The 16,263-nt window shown below is 43.2% G+C and overlaps 1 protein-coding gene across 13 annotated transcripts in view; it reads right to left on the reverse strand.

Moving 5' to 3' along the window:
- The window catches only part of CELF2 (CUGBP Elav-like family member 2), a 383,210-nt gene that overhangs the window by 87,589 nt on the left and 279,358 nt on the right, over positions 1-16,263 (reverse strand). The window contains exon 1 of one of the 13 annotated variants that reach the window (XM_054187253.1): positions 5,475-16,213. The exons of the other annotated variants lie outside the window; for them this stretch is intronic. The gene's annotated coding sequence lies outside the window, so the exon portion shown is untranslated. Of the gene's footprint in view, positions 1-5,474; positions 16,214-16,263 lie in introns of those variants that run through there. 13 annotated transcript variants of the gene reach the window in all.

The raw sequence follows: 16,263 nt of genomic DNA on the forward strand, positions 1-16,263 counted from the left end.
CACAAGCCCTAGAGAATTACATGATTTTCAGCGTCTACAGAGAACATTGTTTTTCTGAATTATTACATGCAGACACCTCTACACACACACCCCAGCCCCTTGTTTCAGCTCTCAGCTCCCACATTTTTCAGTAGGATCCTTTTGGAGGAGCTCTTGACGTATTCCTCACATCACTTCAATGCCAACTGGTTTTGCTTTTTTAAACCCCTTGTGACTCACAAGTAATACGAGTTTCCCAGAACTGAAAGAGGTGTATTTTCCTACCGAAGAGAACTGTTTAGAACGACTTCTCTAGGGTCAAACTAACTTGAATTACACAGTCAATATCTGGCTACAGCTTCAGGGAACTTCTCCGGGAACCGGGGACAGTCTCTGAGGCCATATAAATACTAGTGAATAAAAGAGGCAAGGGACCGCTCTCTGGCTCTTAAGAGAAGTGGTGAGGCACAGCTTGCATTTACACAGCTGTACTTCTCCTTCCTCTCAAGACAGGACGCCCTTGTCCATACCGCCTACTGGCAACAACGTCCAGCCCATGTTATTCCCCCAAATATGCCCACACACCAGGCAGGGAAGTGCTAGCTGGCACCGAGACCGATGCCGTGGTCCTGCTCGCTTTACCGGCACAGGCGGAGCGTTGGATCCCCAGTATTGGTTTATGTCATTTACTTTAGTTTATTCACAGGTAAAAAGTGCACAAATATGCATCCATCACACAGACTCTCACAAATAAATGCGAAGCGGTAGCTGTAACTGCCTGAGCGATGGCATAGCCAGCAGATTGTTTGCTGCCATCCTTTCATAAATCCCAATTTAAGGGATTTAAACTGTGTTAGGTATTCATACAATTTTAGTAGTAGAAGAATGTGGTCTGTTACTTGGCCTCCTAGATTACTGTCAGGCATATATGTATATATATATGCGTATTTTGGAGAAAGAGCAAGAGGGAGGGAGGGAGGGAAGGAGGGAGGGAGAGAAGCAGGAGAAAATGAATATTGCCGGTGGGTGCCAAATATAGTTCATGCAGCAATGCATAACATCATTATTTTCTATTTAGAGCACAGAAACAGGCATATAGCTTGCTTAAAACAAGTTGTTTCTTTTACCGGAGAATGCTAAAACTGCTGAAATTCAATGCCTTTTGGAAGCTTTCCAACTCAGTCATTTGCAATCCACTACGCTCCGTGTTTTAAATTCAAGTTAAATTGAACATTAGCTCAAGTGACTAAAAACAATGCTGCGCTTTAAAATAGTAATAATATTGTAGTGATCCCTTCCGCAGCCAGCCCCGCATCCTGCTGTTCCTCCTGTACATTTACTAATTAGGCTATAACACTCGATCTCCTTTAAAAGTTGTACCCTCATACAGAAATGAAAAAGTTGGTGGTCTTAGAAGTGACAACTTCACTTCCTAATGTACAAATAACTGCAGTTGCTCTGTTAGCAGTTCTACTCCATTTATTTAATTCCTTCATTTCTTACCACCCACACAAATGGCAACAACTCCAGGACACAGGCGAGCCCAACGGACTGGAGATAAGGAAGGGGAGGTACAACCAAAATTCTCTCTTCAAAATCACATGGAAACCAAAGTGATTAACTGTCTTCTCTTCAAACAAATGAGCCTTTACAGAACCTATTCAATCCTAAAAATAGACATTAAGTGGGATTCTATATCTTGTTGGGAATAATGCCTTGGGGATATTTTGTATCATCCATGCTTAAAAAGCAAACCCATTAGACATCTGAGCAAAACACCAGATATTATTTTAACAGCAAGAGTTATCCATCTCATCTGCAGCGGCAATAACTTTTGTTGACATTTTGCCAATTGAAGTTTGCATGCCAATGTGGTTTGCTTTTTTTTCCCCTTTGCATTAAAACGATAAGTCACAGAAAGACAACAAAAGTCTCTCTGTGACATTAATCGAATGAGTTTTAACACCCATTCAGGGTAACTGTGAGGAGCAAAAATTACTGCCCAGGTTTGTGAGCGGAAACCGAAGCGCGGTGAAGCAGTGATTCGCCCAGCGTCACGCGGGGAGGCACTGCACGGCCCAGAACGACTGTCCGATGGGAGGCAGCCAAGCTGTCCGCACCGCAGCAGAGCCTGAGCTCCTCACGCTCAAAGTGATTTCTCCTCCTAACACCGCTGCGAGGTGTATACTGCTGCTATCTCTCTTCAGCAGAAAGGAAGATGATGGGGGGAAAAGGCGCAGAGGCTATATGTGATTCATCTGGAGTTATTCCATAACCGAAGCCAAGTCTCTCAAGCCGAAATCTCACAGTTTTTCACCAGGTGTAGGCAAGGCAGTAATGAACAGCTGTACTCCACACAAGCATTTATTTTTTTTACAATACTACTCCCTAGATACCCTTCTCAAGAGGTAACGTAAGAACCTGAAGCAGTGATCCAGGATAGCTGGAGGAACCAAATACCAGCCAAGCTGTCATGGCTTTGGGACCTCGGCTAATAACTAACACAGCCTCGCGCTGCATCATGTGGATTTGCCCAGCATGACCTATGATGCCAACACTCAATTCCCAGCATGACATGAGCCTCCCAGTCAATGTCTCGCTGGACATGACTCAAGTCTTCTGAAGCCGTACTTTCTTCCATCTTCCTAGTTGGGCGTTGGCTTCCAGCAGTCAACAGAGGTTGAGACTTAAAAAGGAGTACTTTTCCTTCAAATCTAAGAGCTCCAGCCCTCTCCGCTCCCCCATATTAATATTTGCAAAACAGGACCAAATCAAAGCCAAAACACACCACCCGTTATCTCATTTTCTATGAAAAGTCCTCTACGAAAATCTCCTATGAAGTCAGCACAGCAGACACTTGTGCTTACTTGAGGGGTCTGCAGAGGCATATCACCCTTTTTTTCTCCTAGCAAAAGTCAAATCCCCTGCTTAGGAAGTACGGACTCCTGACAGCATGCTCAGGGAAGTTTGCCCTTCTCATTTATGACTTCGGGACCTTTGAAGACTCAAGATGATGCTCCCATCTTAATAAAACCCTCTCCTGCTGCCAAACGGAAATCTTTAAGTAGCTCAGGCTGTGGGCATCATTTCAGGATGCTAATGTTTGAGCCTGGTCCCCACAAAACTCCTCTCTTTCCACATACATCCCTCTGATTCCACATGAACATCTAGGATGACTTTTAGAAATTCATCCAGAAAACAAAGGAGTCTTCTACCCCCTTCTCCTCCTCCCCCAAAAATGCAATCCCAAACAAAACCAAAACAAATTCTCTTCTAGGCTACCAACGGCCGTGAAGAAATTTAGTTTAAAGGAAAGGTTTTTAAAAACATGCGATGGCTTTTGTAATGCAAAACACAAACTCGGCTGTGACGGAGGGCATGACTACCAGGATATTAAAGGCTTGTTTTGCAGAAATTTTATTTTAAGATTTACGATGTTCTGTGCCTGCATGTACTGTCTCCTCCGTGAACTATGCTCTGGGAAAACACCATGTGATTATGCTCAGCAATATCCTCTACACTGGCCAAACTGAAATTCAGGAAATAACCCTTTAAAGGGAATGACCAGCAACAGCAAGATTTCAGAAAGGCAAGAAAGCAGCGTCAGGGGTCCTCGGTTTCTTTCACAACGTTACCTCGTCTACACTTATCTTGTCCATTTTTGGCTTCCATTCAATAAGAGAGAAACCAGCCTCAACCACTCCCTCAGCTTCGCATCACAGATTTTTCTGTTCATTTACTAAGCGGATCTTCTGCCTGACTCTTTCTGCAGCATGGAAGAAGAAGGTCACCTTGATCCGGCAAGGCACTTGGTCTCCTCTTCTGACAGAAACTAGAGTCTATTATTTGGTACAAACCTGAAATTCTAGGCTATGGGATTTTTATTTTTTTTTTTAATGTAAAGCTTTTTTAAAGTTCTTGTTGGAAAGCTTTCATATTTGCATTACAATGTACCAGCAAGAACATCTTCTAGCTAAAAAGTGTGATTGAGGTAAGTCTAAAATAAGCCCCCAAAACATCCAAATTATAACTTCTATTGAAATTCTACCTTTTAAATTAGAGCAAAGGGTACAATTTATAGCAAGAGCTGGCACCAATGGTGCAGGGCTGCTGCCGTTTTCACTTAGCAAAGGTGCCGAGCAGTTCTGAGTCCAGAATACACGTCTTGATTCGCAATTCCCACCTCTCCAGCAGTCAGGCAGGCAGACAAATTCCTCCCAGTTACCAAACACAGACTCATCCAGATTTCTTCAAAAGTCACATACGAGCCCCAAACTACTTGTCAACGTGGATGCCTCTCTAAATATTGCAGGGAATAGCCAAAGCATTCAGGTAGAAAAGGGGTTTGGAATGAAGATGTCAGAAATCCTGCTCTCCTGACTGAGATCAGCTGGGGTAAGTAGTACAGTTTTATTGTTTAACCGGCAGAGCCATAATATTTTATGCCAAATGAGGATATGGCTCATAAATTCTATTTAAGCTCTCCATGAGCTGAAGTTACAGGAATTTTCCACAACTATCCAGTATCAGCATCCAAATAAAAGCTCTCGGTGTTATGCCAATACTCTGCAGTGGTGAAATAATCTGGCTGTGGAGAGAGAATGAAAAAAGATAGCTCGATATTTGATCTACCTACGAAAGCAGAATGTTACCGCAGTCGCCAGCCACAACCATACACAAACACACACTGTCCACAGGAAAATAAGCACGTCTAGTTGTGTATACATACAATTACAAACAGCAGTAAGAATCACATTAAGTAACCATGTAATTTTTAACCACCCTTTGTACGAACTCATTCTCTTTAATTTTTTAGCATCTCTCCAGCGAATGTATTTTGCCAGTGCTTTCTTTGGGATAAGGAAAGTATTTTTTATTCATACTAAACATGCAGTATACATTTATAATGCTAATCTTAAGGAATTCTAATGTATTTAAATATTTCCCTCAATAGGTACTTGGGAAGTTAAACAAACAAAAAAATAAATGGACAACATTAGCAGAAACATATATTTTTGAAGAATGAGTCAGTTCCAGCTGGCTGTGGTATTTGGACTGAGCTGTGATTAAGCTTTCATTAGTAAAAGGGACAGTATCAGGAACAGTAAGGCCAAAATCAACCTGCCTCCACCCATCTGCAAAGCCCTGAACTAGCATCTGACCCCAAATAGGAACCTTACTGCATTTTTCCAGAAACTGGGCCCCTTGATTCCCTTGAAAAAAACACCTGCATGCTTCATTTAGTGCCTATAAATGCCAGTATGTGAAAAGCTGTCTTCTCTTACTTATTCTTTATATTGCTATTCTACTCAATTAGAAGTTTTCTCTGCGTTGTGCCCCACGAGTAACATTTTTATGCACGACTTGCCTAAAGGTCAAAGAAATCTCTTTGCAGAGATGGCTTCAGGTGGAACAGCTGGAGGCCATGGAGAGCTATTGGGAAGGTCCTCTGATAAAACCAGCTGAGCACAAAGCTCTTCCGTCATTCATCCTACCTGCTCCAAAGGTCGCAGTGGGAGCTACTGCAACGCCTTGAACTCCCGGTTTCTCAGCGTATGCTATTTTTTTCTGAGCAGGGCTAATGCAGCCTGAGGGTTGTTGCAGCTGCGGCGAAGCAAGAGGAGGGCAATGAAAGCAGAGGGGAAGACGGCATGGGTGCAGAAAAGAAATTTTCACCAAGTCACACCCTCTATTTTTGGCTCTCATGTCAACAGGGAGGAAGACAAGTGCCAGACATGAGAGCTGTTAGCTATCAGGCTACTTTTAAAGGGGGATAAATTCATGTCATTCTTTGCAAAATGAATAGGGTCACAAGAGGCAAGGGACACGCCTGCCTGAGCAACCCTCAGAGCCCTCCAGACACAGGCGCACAAGCACAGCATTTAAACTGACTGTGGCTCTTACTTACCGACATCTTTCTTTTTGGTTAATCATATATTTTTGTACAAATAGGAGGGTTCTATATTCACGCAAGCATAGCAATTTCTTCCACTTCCTGGTAATTGCAGAAATGAGAGATGAAAAAATCCAGTAGCTCATCTCGAATGACTTAATGCCAATACAGGATTACTGCCTATCATATATTTTCTAATTCTTTCCTGCCCCAAACGCCCCTAAGGATCGGGATTTAAGTTTGTTTCTTTCAGAAGATTATTCTAATTGGACAGATACCGTTTTTTTCCTGATACTTGATCTAAGTTTTACTTCACCTCTTATGAAGGTAAATCCTCAATTCTGTGTACAATCAAAAATAATTCCCGTTTGTCACTGGCATTTGAGCAGTGCTTGGCCCTGGAGGAAACGAATGCACCATCCTACATCCAGGCCGCTGCGGATGCTTGGTGAGGTACTCCCACAGCAGCACCTACCCTCTCTGTATTCCTCGTAATATTTGAAATGAACGCACTGTATAATAACACAGCCCATTTTCCTCTAAGGTACTGTTATGAATTGGCCACAAAATAGTATTAGTCGCTGTCTGGCGGATACCGGCTCAAGTGACGGTCTAGAACACAAACTCCCACCATCTGAGCCAGTCACAGCTGAATGGAAATGGAAAGGTATCACGTACCTGGCGTCTCCGCATGAGGCTGTAATCCCATTGAGAGATCCTGGCAGCGGTAAGGAACACCAGAGTGTTTTGTTTATTTTCGCGGTGGAATTACAAGCTTCGCTTATGGAGGTACCCGACTTTCAGTTCTTACTTTAAAACTCCTCTTATCCTCTGATTAGCGTCTTATTTTCCACAATCTTATTTTCCTCAACCCAGAATCCTACGTTCTCTATCTTGAAATCAATGATAAGGCTCTATTCATACTTTCTTAAAGATCGTTGCAGACTTTCAATTATTCCTTTCAACCATGAGCTGCTTTTTTTTCTTTCTTTCTATGTTGTTTTTTTTTTTCCCCCTGTGTTTCTCCTTCAGAAGAGAAAATTTCCACTCGCTGCAACTTGTAATGGTTGCAAGTGGGATTGGGTGAGCGTTCCTAGCATGAATGACGGAGGCAATGTATTCATGAGGCTCCCTGATACATTGCAAATTCCTTTTGCAAAGAAGCAAAGTTGCTTATTCTAACCCCTGCTTGTGCAGCCCCCCCCTTCCTGCGAGGGGAGATAGCCCATCTCCCCGAGTTACAATAGGGCGAGAGCTGGGACTGGCTGCAGACTGCTTTAATGCCACTCTTAATGACAACTTGTGAAGATTAGGAAGTTGTCAGAATCAGATATCAGCAAAAGCTCCAGCTTGCTTTGTGAAGGCAGTCTGAATTAATTAATGGGTAGCTTTCCTTTGATATCGCTTTGATATTTGTCTGCAGCTGGATAAAAATCAACCACAAAGGAAGCTACATTTTGTTTACCACTGCTTAAGACTCTGTTTAGTTCAATGCTTTTTTTTTTTTTTTTTCTTTTTTTTCCCCTTCCCCTTTTGCAGTTTTTGCTTTTTTAACTTCCTTGGCACAAGGCAATAGAGATAGGCTTCCGTTAATAAATGGAGTTACGGTGGCATGTTTTTCAATGACTGCTTCTCCCCGCTCCTGGAGATACTCAGGCTACGTTCTGGGAGCAAAGCCATTACTGATTTCAGCAAGGCTGCAAGTGAAAAGATGGACCGTTCCAAAAGTAAGACAAACATTAGCCTTGCCCACTCTGGCACGGCTTTTCCCATTAAAAGATATTTAACCCTTTAATGGTATTTTCTCTCTGTTTTAGAGGGGGCTGATCACTTGCTCCACACACTGACAGCCTGAAGTACAAGCTCTGCAACTAAGGGTCTCCGTTAACTTCTCAGGGTGGGAATTCACAGCCCATTGCAGCGTCTCTAAAGGTTTGGGATGTCTACCACGACAATCAGATGAACACGTCTGTACCCCAAAGAGGTGCTTGGACCCAAAAGAATCCCCCAGTTATTTCTAGCAGCCCCAGTGACCCCAGTGGCTGGCAGGAGGAGAAAGGACTGCTCTCCACACCGCAAGGGAAGAGCAGACAAAGAAGTGGCTCTTCCAACTAAGCTGAGGAAGATGGTAATTTCTTCCAGAGAATGAGCAAAAAAATCAATTACCTCTCCGGGTCTGCAAAGAGTATTTTTAATTAGGCAGAATATAATTGCCCAAAGTGCGTTATTAGAGCAGGAGGCTCTAAATAAGCCACCCAGTTTCACATGGTGTTCCAGGACATATTATGGGGTTTCTAATGACCACAGGGAAGACAGAACATATGTTTTCTCTCTCCTCATGTATGCTGTCACATGCAACAGCACGGGGTATCTAAACAGCATGGTTCATTATCCGGTTGAGATGGGAGAAAGCTAGCTAGGGATGCCCCAGCTTCCCGCGCCACCCCGGGAGTACGAACACCGAATGAGCCAACGTTGCATCCCTTCGACAGCGACGCGCAGAGCCACAGACCACACAGCAGCGGTCTCTGAAAGGAGCTGCAGAGCTCACAGGGTTGGACTGCCTGGCAGAAGGACGCTGAACAAACAATCTCTCTGTTATAAAAATGCCACGAAGCCCAGGCTCTTTAGTCATAATATAACTCAGATCCATGGGCGCCAAACGTTGCTATCGAGGCAGGTAAATGGCATCCAAGGGCACCTCTAATGATGTTGCTTCCTGATGCCTGCAACGTTGTTTATGATTTGCCTTTCTAATTTCACTACGGCAGGAGTAGTCAGACAGCTAGGCAGGCTCCCTGAACTAGTTTTTCATTACGAAGACAATTTTAATAGCTTGTGTCATGGTGCTAATGAGGCTGACTGAAGCACCTGTACTTTCTGTTCCGGATAACACAAAACAGCTAACACCAGCGGGAGGATAAATAGCAGTTCAAGGGAGTGCCTGGGCTATTATCCTTAGCTAAGCATCCCACCTAAATCTCGGTGAGCTTTGCAATACCCTAGAGTACTCCAGTGATGGCCTCTCAATTCTGTTCAGAGTTTTCCGTTCTGAAGCGCACAGCAAAAGGTTCTCCAGGCAGTGGGTTTTGGATACCCAGCTTGAAAGCCATGTCCTGCGAACAGATCCAGCCTCCCTGAATAAGATGTTCTAAGTTGGCCATTAAATTCTGGAGGCATTTTGCGAAGTGATGACCTCAACTGTCCGGAGTTATGGAAATCAGAGGTAAAGCCCAGTGTCACACGCCAGAACAGCTTGGCCTTTTGGGGATGGGCTTCACATCAGGGAATTTTTCTGAGGTTAAGCCTGTATTATGCGTAACTTGGTTTCCATCCCAATATTATTACACTGCAAAGCTGCGCAAAAAAAATAATCCTGAACTACTCCAAAAGAGCTCTTTAAAAAAGCTAGCGTGCATCTAACTGCATTTGCAGCTGGGCTAATGTGCTCTTGCTTCTCAGCAGATCTGCTACACCAGGGTAAAGCAAAAGCCTGATGTGAACATCTAAGACCTGAAACAGCTCACTGATGCCCACGCCCAGCGGCTCTGCACCTTCCCGACACATCCCAGGGGTTAGGCTGGGGCATCACCCCCCCATTTAAGGCAGATCAAGGTTCAGCCTCCTCCTCCCAGTGCTTCAGGTCAATGGATCTTCCTGCACTTCCCTGTTCTTGGAGAGTACCTTCCAAACGTTTGAAGCTTTTCCAAATAATAAAAATACTTACTGCAGCATGGACTCGTAGCCAGATATCACAATTTTTGAGTCACTGCCCTCAGCACAAGGCAACCAAGTGCTTTTACTTGCTTTCTCTCAACTCCACAAGAGTTTAATATTTCCATACACAGCTTCAAGACAAGAAACAGTGACCTCCAATCTCAGCTAAGTCTGGTGGTCAAGGCTCTGCTACGTCAATTCGAGTTAAATCCTTACAACAAACAAGGCAGAGAGGGTACGAGCTGCATTCTCCTGCATGCCAGAAAGCTATCCTAATGATCGGGCTGTATGGGAAGGTGAATCTGCCCCCCAGCCTTCATTGAGAAAAAAGGGACAATATAATTATGAATTAAACGTTTTGCTCAATTTAGAGAAGTTACTGTCACTTAGCTGGTATTATCCTCTCCCTATGCCTGTACAACATGCCATTAAGCTGCAAGTTCAGCTGCTTACAGGGATTTCATTGGGCTCCTAAGTCGCTTTTTACCATTTTATGAATTTGGGGTTGGTGATCCAGTCTGTCTTGCACAGTAGTGGTAGACGCAAACCCAACTTTTCTACTACGGTACCTGAATTTAGTGCAAATATTGATTTTTTCATTTAAGTGGCAAAGTCAGTGCAACTTTTTTTGAGGGCAAAGGTGGAAGTGGTGTATTTGCATAATAAAAAAATCACTTCTGAGCTCGACAAAATATACCATTAAGTGGTTCCATTTGCATAGTATTTTAAAGGAAGAAATGGGCCCGATTCACTTTCTCAACATCATTCAATGACTGATAGTTCAGTTCCTAGGAATAGGCACTCCCTGGGAATTCTCTGCTTTCCCATCCGGTTATTTTTATCATTTAAACAGTTCTAGACTTTTCGGATCCTTCATTAAACAGCATCTGGCCATGCTATATGGGTACTGAATTAGTTTAATTTGTCATCATAAATCAATCACTCCAATCCCTTAACTAACTTAATTGCTCCTTGAATTCCCTTTCTGTTTGTCAAAATCTCTCAAAGTCACTGATATCTCATAGTCAGGCTATTATTCAAGTCATATTGGATGATTACCATTTTATTACAGGTAATTTTTACATAATGTTCACACAGTACTGACAACTTATAAGGCCTAAAGCACAGAAGGGAACTGGATATTAAAATGTTACTCCAAAAAGGAGCGTGCCAGGATATTCATTAGAAATGAGCTCAGGATGCAAAGTGAAAATCAGAAATATATTTGGTTTTTTGCTTCTTGTTGGACAAATGGTATTTTATCAGCAAGTGAATGGGGATTCATAGTGAGTCGTCACGGATGCCTGCATTTTGAAACAGATTATTCTGAAGGTTAACTAACCTGCTAAACTGATCCGGCACAGTGCTGAGATTTCTCTCCCACGTTACAACCCCTGAAGCCCTGTGTCCCCGGAGGGGCCGCGGTGCTGCCTTGCCGGTACACGCGATACCCACACCGGGGCACGCGGCGAGACCGAGTGCGTTCGACACTCAACGTGAAACCCGAGCTGGTCTGCCGGGGCGAGGGGAAGCCCCAAAGCTGCCTGGCATCCTGCTGATGATTGTCGGCCTGGTGCAGGGCAGAATGAGGTGAACGGGCACCAAAAGAGAAGAATGATCTAAGTTCCTTTTTAAAAAGCAGTTTTTCATATTCTACAGCCTTAAATGGACCCTGAGGTTTCCTTACAGCCAGCGCAGAATACTTAGGGAAAAGTTTCCTTTAGAGCAGTCCTGTTTCCCTATCACTTAAACGACATTTAATAAAACCAGTAGCGAGTCTTATAATGTAAAAACTGAAAAATCTTTCCCTCGACAACATCTGGCAAAAAAGGACGCCATTAATATTTTACAAGACAGTTAGATCCTACAAACTCCACCTTGCTGTTAAAATTTTAAGAGCTTTTTCAAAACTGTATTTCTCCATTGTTAAACCCTTAATTAAATTGATTCATACAGCTAATGTCCTAATTTCCTGCCAGAACTTCAATACAAAGGGTTTGCTGCTACTTGGAATACGGTGTATCCCACTTGAAATAAGAACCATGTAAACCATTAGTCTGTGGGATGCACAGGAGTGCTGAGACATAAATCAGTGCAGGCTGCTAACTATTTCTGTGTTAACCTTAGCTATGAGGATATGTGCAAAAATATACATATAGGCAACAAATAATCGTTGCCATGTCAGACAAAGCATAGAATCATTTACGTTGGAAAAGACCTTTAAGATCATGGAGTCCAACCGTAAACCTAACACTGCCAAGTCCATCAATAAACCAACCTAAATCTAACTTCAAATACAAAACAAAGACTCCAAAGAGTTTTAGGGGTAGATTTTACAAATGGATTCCCATCAATTCCTGACTTCGAATAGGTTCTGCATGAGATTAAAGGTGTATTTATTCAGCAACTGGGCTCCAAGAACCTGACCAACATATAGTGCTCTTCTGTTACCTTTCTGCACTCAGCTCTTGCCAGGAAATCCTACCAGATTCACTAGTTAGCAGAATACAGCACATTGTCTTTTAAAACCAATGCACTTTAAAAGTAAAACAAACAACACATGTCAGTGCCACAAAGGCAGCTTAAAGCAGTCCCCGCATACAGCTCTTTGAGGTTTGCTCTCTATACAGAAGCCAATTTTCACTAAGCAGCAAATTAGAGCACGGCGGGGACTAAGATTATTACATCTAACTGAAGGTAGAGAATAAATTTAGATGGGAGGAATTTATTGGATTATTTTGTTTAGGGAATAGAAGTTAAACACTTCTAACAAAGCCGTGAGATTCTTAATGAAGATGAGACTAGTTGAGGCCTCAGCTCTACATCCCATCCCAAAGAAGCACATTTCTAAGATCATTATTACATCCAAATTGAGGTTTTCCCTTTTCGCCCTTCTGCCTTTTAAGACAAAATCCAGACCAGCGTTCCAAGAAAACCTGTCTGTAAGTTGAATAATAGAATCCCCATCCCTACGAGCCAGGATGTGAGCTGTGCGCTTGCACGTTATATTTGAAAAGACGCATCTGGAAATTAATGCTGTTCATTAACGAGACAGAAAAGCCACTCGTGATGCCAGCACCAAGAAAATAGAAGAGAACCGTCCCTATTTTGCTGATATGCATCATATATATCAATATGCCTGTATTTCTCAAACATCGTATATCTTCTTCTCTGCCTAGTAGCAATCCTATCGTAACAAGTGATATCCAAATGCATTTTGGGCGAAAGATAAAAGCTCCGTTATATGACAAGGAATACTATGACTAACAGAGAGATTATACTAATCACGAGTCAAAAGACAATGTTTGATCCTACTTATGCTGAAAGTTTTTAAAATTTTTTAAAAAATCTTTTGAATGAATTTTATCCTCAGGAAAATGATTAAAACCAGAAAAGCCTTGAGATGTCAGCTGGTGACATGTTTTTCTTCTTTATCTTTCTTTTTTGTTGTTGTTGCTGTGAAAAAAAAATATCTGAGAGAATACAGCAAAGTGCATCATTAACTTCTTATTAATTTTATAATACAAAGGCAATTCAGTTAAAATAGTGGTGCTGCAACTTTAAATTACAGAACTGGCTTGGTATTTAATGAGAGATTTAGCACAGCGGGGTTTCTGTTAAATTAAGTTGTGCCTTCACATCACAGTGGGAAAACAGGTGTATATTGGTTTAGAATTATGGAAATGTTGACTAATTCCAAGGCTTGTAATCAAACAGCAAGGCACCCTGCAATATTTTCTTCCAAGATTCTGCATTAATCATTTATGTCTGGTCTTATTTTCTTCATGTCCACTACAAGGGTGCAGCTCAAAGGAGCCGATAAAGCGCTCGTGTTTTCGTATCTCTGCGAGGGATGAGGTCCACGCAAAAAGTAGATATAGAAACAGCACTGCAGGCTTTGCTCAAATACCTACCTAAATCAAACTGAACATGCAGTCTTGGAAGGGGGATAAATTTCACACTAAACCCCCACTTTTTTGGCTTCACCAGTGCCGAGCCAAAACCTGCTTCCCAGGACTGCATTTAAGAAACGAAGAGACTAAGCCCAGGAGTAGTCTGGCCTCTATCATTTAATGAACACAGAGGTGTTCCCTCCCACGCTTCCGCCGCGGTGCGGGCTGTACCTGAGCACAGGTGAAACGCAGGCGAGTTCCAACCCCGCAGCATCCCTGCAGCCCCCTGCTCCCGCGTCTGCCGCCACTCCTCACCTCACGCTAACAAATCACCTCCTTTGCCTCCGATTTTCTTCCTGGGCTATTTCAGGATGCCTCTTATCTGACGCACGGTGGTATTGCAGTGGCAGTGGAAGGCACGGATTCTTTTGTTTCTAGGAGACACCTTATTACTGAACCCCCTACATACCGTATCTCGTTTACTGGAAGCAAGCTGACACTTGATGCCCAAATGAACCTGATCCAAATTCATCCCTTATTGTAATTCTGCCAGACGACTGCTTCCATTTGCTCTGAGACTGTTTCGCACGTGAACCCACCCACTACCGATTCCTGCTTCTTCGGTGAAAGCTGCTTAGTGGGCCAGAGCTAACGACGTGAAAATTGCTAAAATTCATATAAGGAGAATCCTGCAAATGTGAAGTGTTTTCAGCACGTGTGCTGCAACTTTAGGGCGTGCTTAAATTACGTTATTTTGGGAGTACACAGATGCAGCATAACAGTATCGCCATACATGCTGAATGTCACCATGCAGCACATGCAAAACATAGAATCTGTTGTATAATATTTGCTGAATTGTTCTCAAAGAGAAGTAATGAATCTGTATTTGAGTCTCTTCTTTTTATTAGAGGTGTCCCTTTAAGAAGTAGGTATAACAACTTATCTCAAAGTAAAATCTTAACATCTCTGGCAGTATCAGGAATATTTTTAAAGCCCAGGCCCCAGAGTCATGGGAATGTAATTTTCACGTTTCCTTAAAAGAAAAGTTTGTAACCCCACAGTCAGGACAGAAAAACACAGCTTGAAAAGATAAGTTTTGAATGACAAAGAGCTAGAAGTACCATTTGAAATAAATATTCTATTTTTGAGCTTTAGTTAAAAAAAATATCAAAAGGTACAGTAGTCTCTGTAACTGCTGCATGCTTGTTAGCTGTACAAAAGCAGAGGAGAAAATGATGCCCTGCTCAAACAAGATGCAATGCAGAGCCGAGCCGGCTTTGCCACCTGTGCGTGGGGCGGTCAGGGAAGGAGTCTGCCCCTCCGAGTCACCCGCTGGGATAACGCAGATCACCATGTCGTCTCTCAAACACGATCAGCCGTGATCTCTCAAACACAGCAGCCAGCTTACGGGGCTCAGGGAAGAACGGAGGAGCAAATGAAAGGACCCTCTCTGCTTCTAAGCGGGGCGATGTATAGATCTCGTGGTAGAGCTTCAGGGTAGGGTCCCACACCCCACCTGGACTCAGGGATGCTGGCGGGGCAGATGCTGCTCCAGCAGCTTGGAACCACCTCCTCTGGAGTGTCCATCCTACCCAGCCAGTCAGCACAGCTGCTTGACTCAAGGCGTGTTGGAGAGCAATTCCACAACGAGTTGGGTTAACTGCAACATTAGCTGAATTGGGTTAGAGCCCTTCATCCAAGGGCTCGGCATTTTCTGGCAGTGGGGATGGGAACCCACAGCTGGGGCTGCAGAGCTAGAGGATGCTGTGAGTCTTCCCTCAGAGCCTTCCTTTCTCTCTGAGGATGGCATAGCCATCCTCTACGTCCTCAAAAGCTAAGTCTGACACCGGGAGGTTTGTAAGGTCCAGTTGCAAGGTCCAGGTGATGGTAAAAATCACTTGAATCTGAAGTGGCACCATTTTTATTTTCCTGTAGCTGGCCTATCTCTGCAGATTTTGTGCCACCCCTTCCAGCATCTTCACTTGCAAACAACAGAGGATTCCCATTTTACCTCTGTGAATGAGCAGGACTAACTATCTAACATACTTCCCTACGCTGGTCATTTCCATGACAGATGAGGTGGCTTTCCTAACAGGAGTTGCATAAAGTGAGTTGGCCAAATGTGAATTTTTCAAACACATAGTGTCCAATTTCACATACGGCACACAGGAAATAAAGGAGCTATTGGCCATATAACTGTCAGTCCAACCAACATGATATGTATTTATACAGCGTTGTACACATTTATTTATTTTTGAGTCTGTAACCATACACTCCAACCACTGAACACTTCCCCTACATTAAGAGGGGATATACCTCCATCCTTTATATTTTTCCTTTCACATCCCCAAATATTTGGCTACATTCAGGAGAAGAAAAGAAAACATTAGAACAAGAAGATTTCAGAGCTAAGTCATGCAATTACCAGTGATGTACCTCTCTGTCTGAACTACTGTAGGATAACACAAGCTACGGTTTGTACAACGCAACCACAACTGTTTTGACCACCGGTGTGATGTATCGGTGAGAACAGATTGCTAAGGAGAGGTGGTGGCAGGGAACAGGGTGACGCTGTGCACGCCACTACGTGGTATCAGGCTGTATGGTACCCTGATGTGCAGCCCCCGCACCAAGGCAGTCAGGTTCTTTAGCAACTGAGTGGATAAAGGCTGCATTTAACAAAGCTGGCTGCATTTTGTCTTTTCCTCTTCTCTCCCTTTCCAAACTAGAAGCCCCAGTGGTGCAGTGTTTTTCTGCCGTATGTTTATTCCCTTTCCCTCC

The sequence above is a fragment of the Rissa tridactyla genome, chromosome 1, assembly GCF_028500815.1.
Source record: "Rissa tridactyla isolate bRisTri1 chromosome 1, bRisTri1.patW.cur.20221130, whole genome shotgun sequence".
Taxonomy (NCBI): domain Eukaryota; kingdom Metazoa; phylum Chordata; class Aves; order Charadriiformes; family Laridae; genus Rissa; species Rissa tridactyla.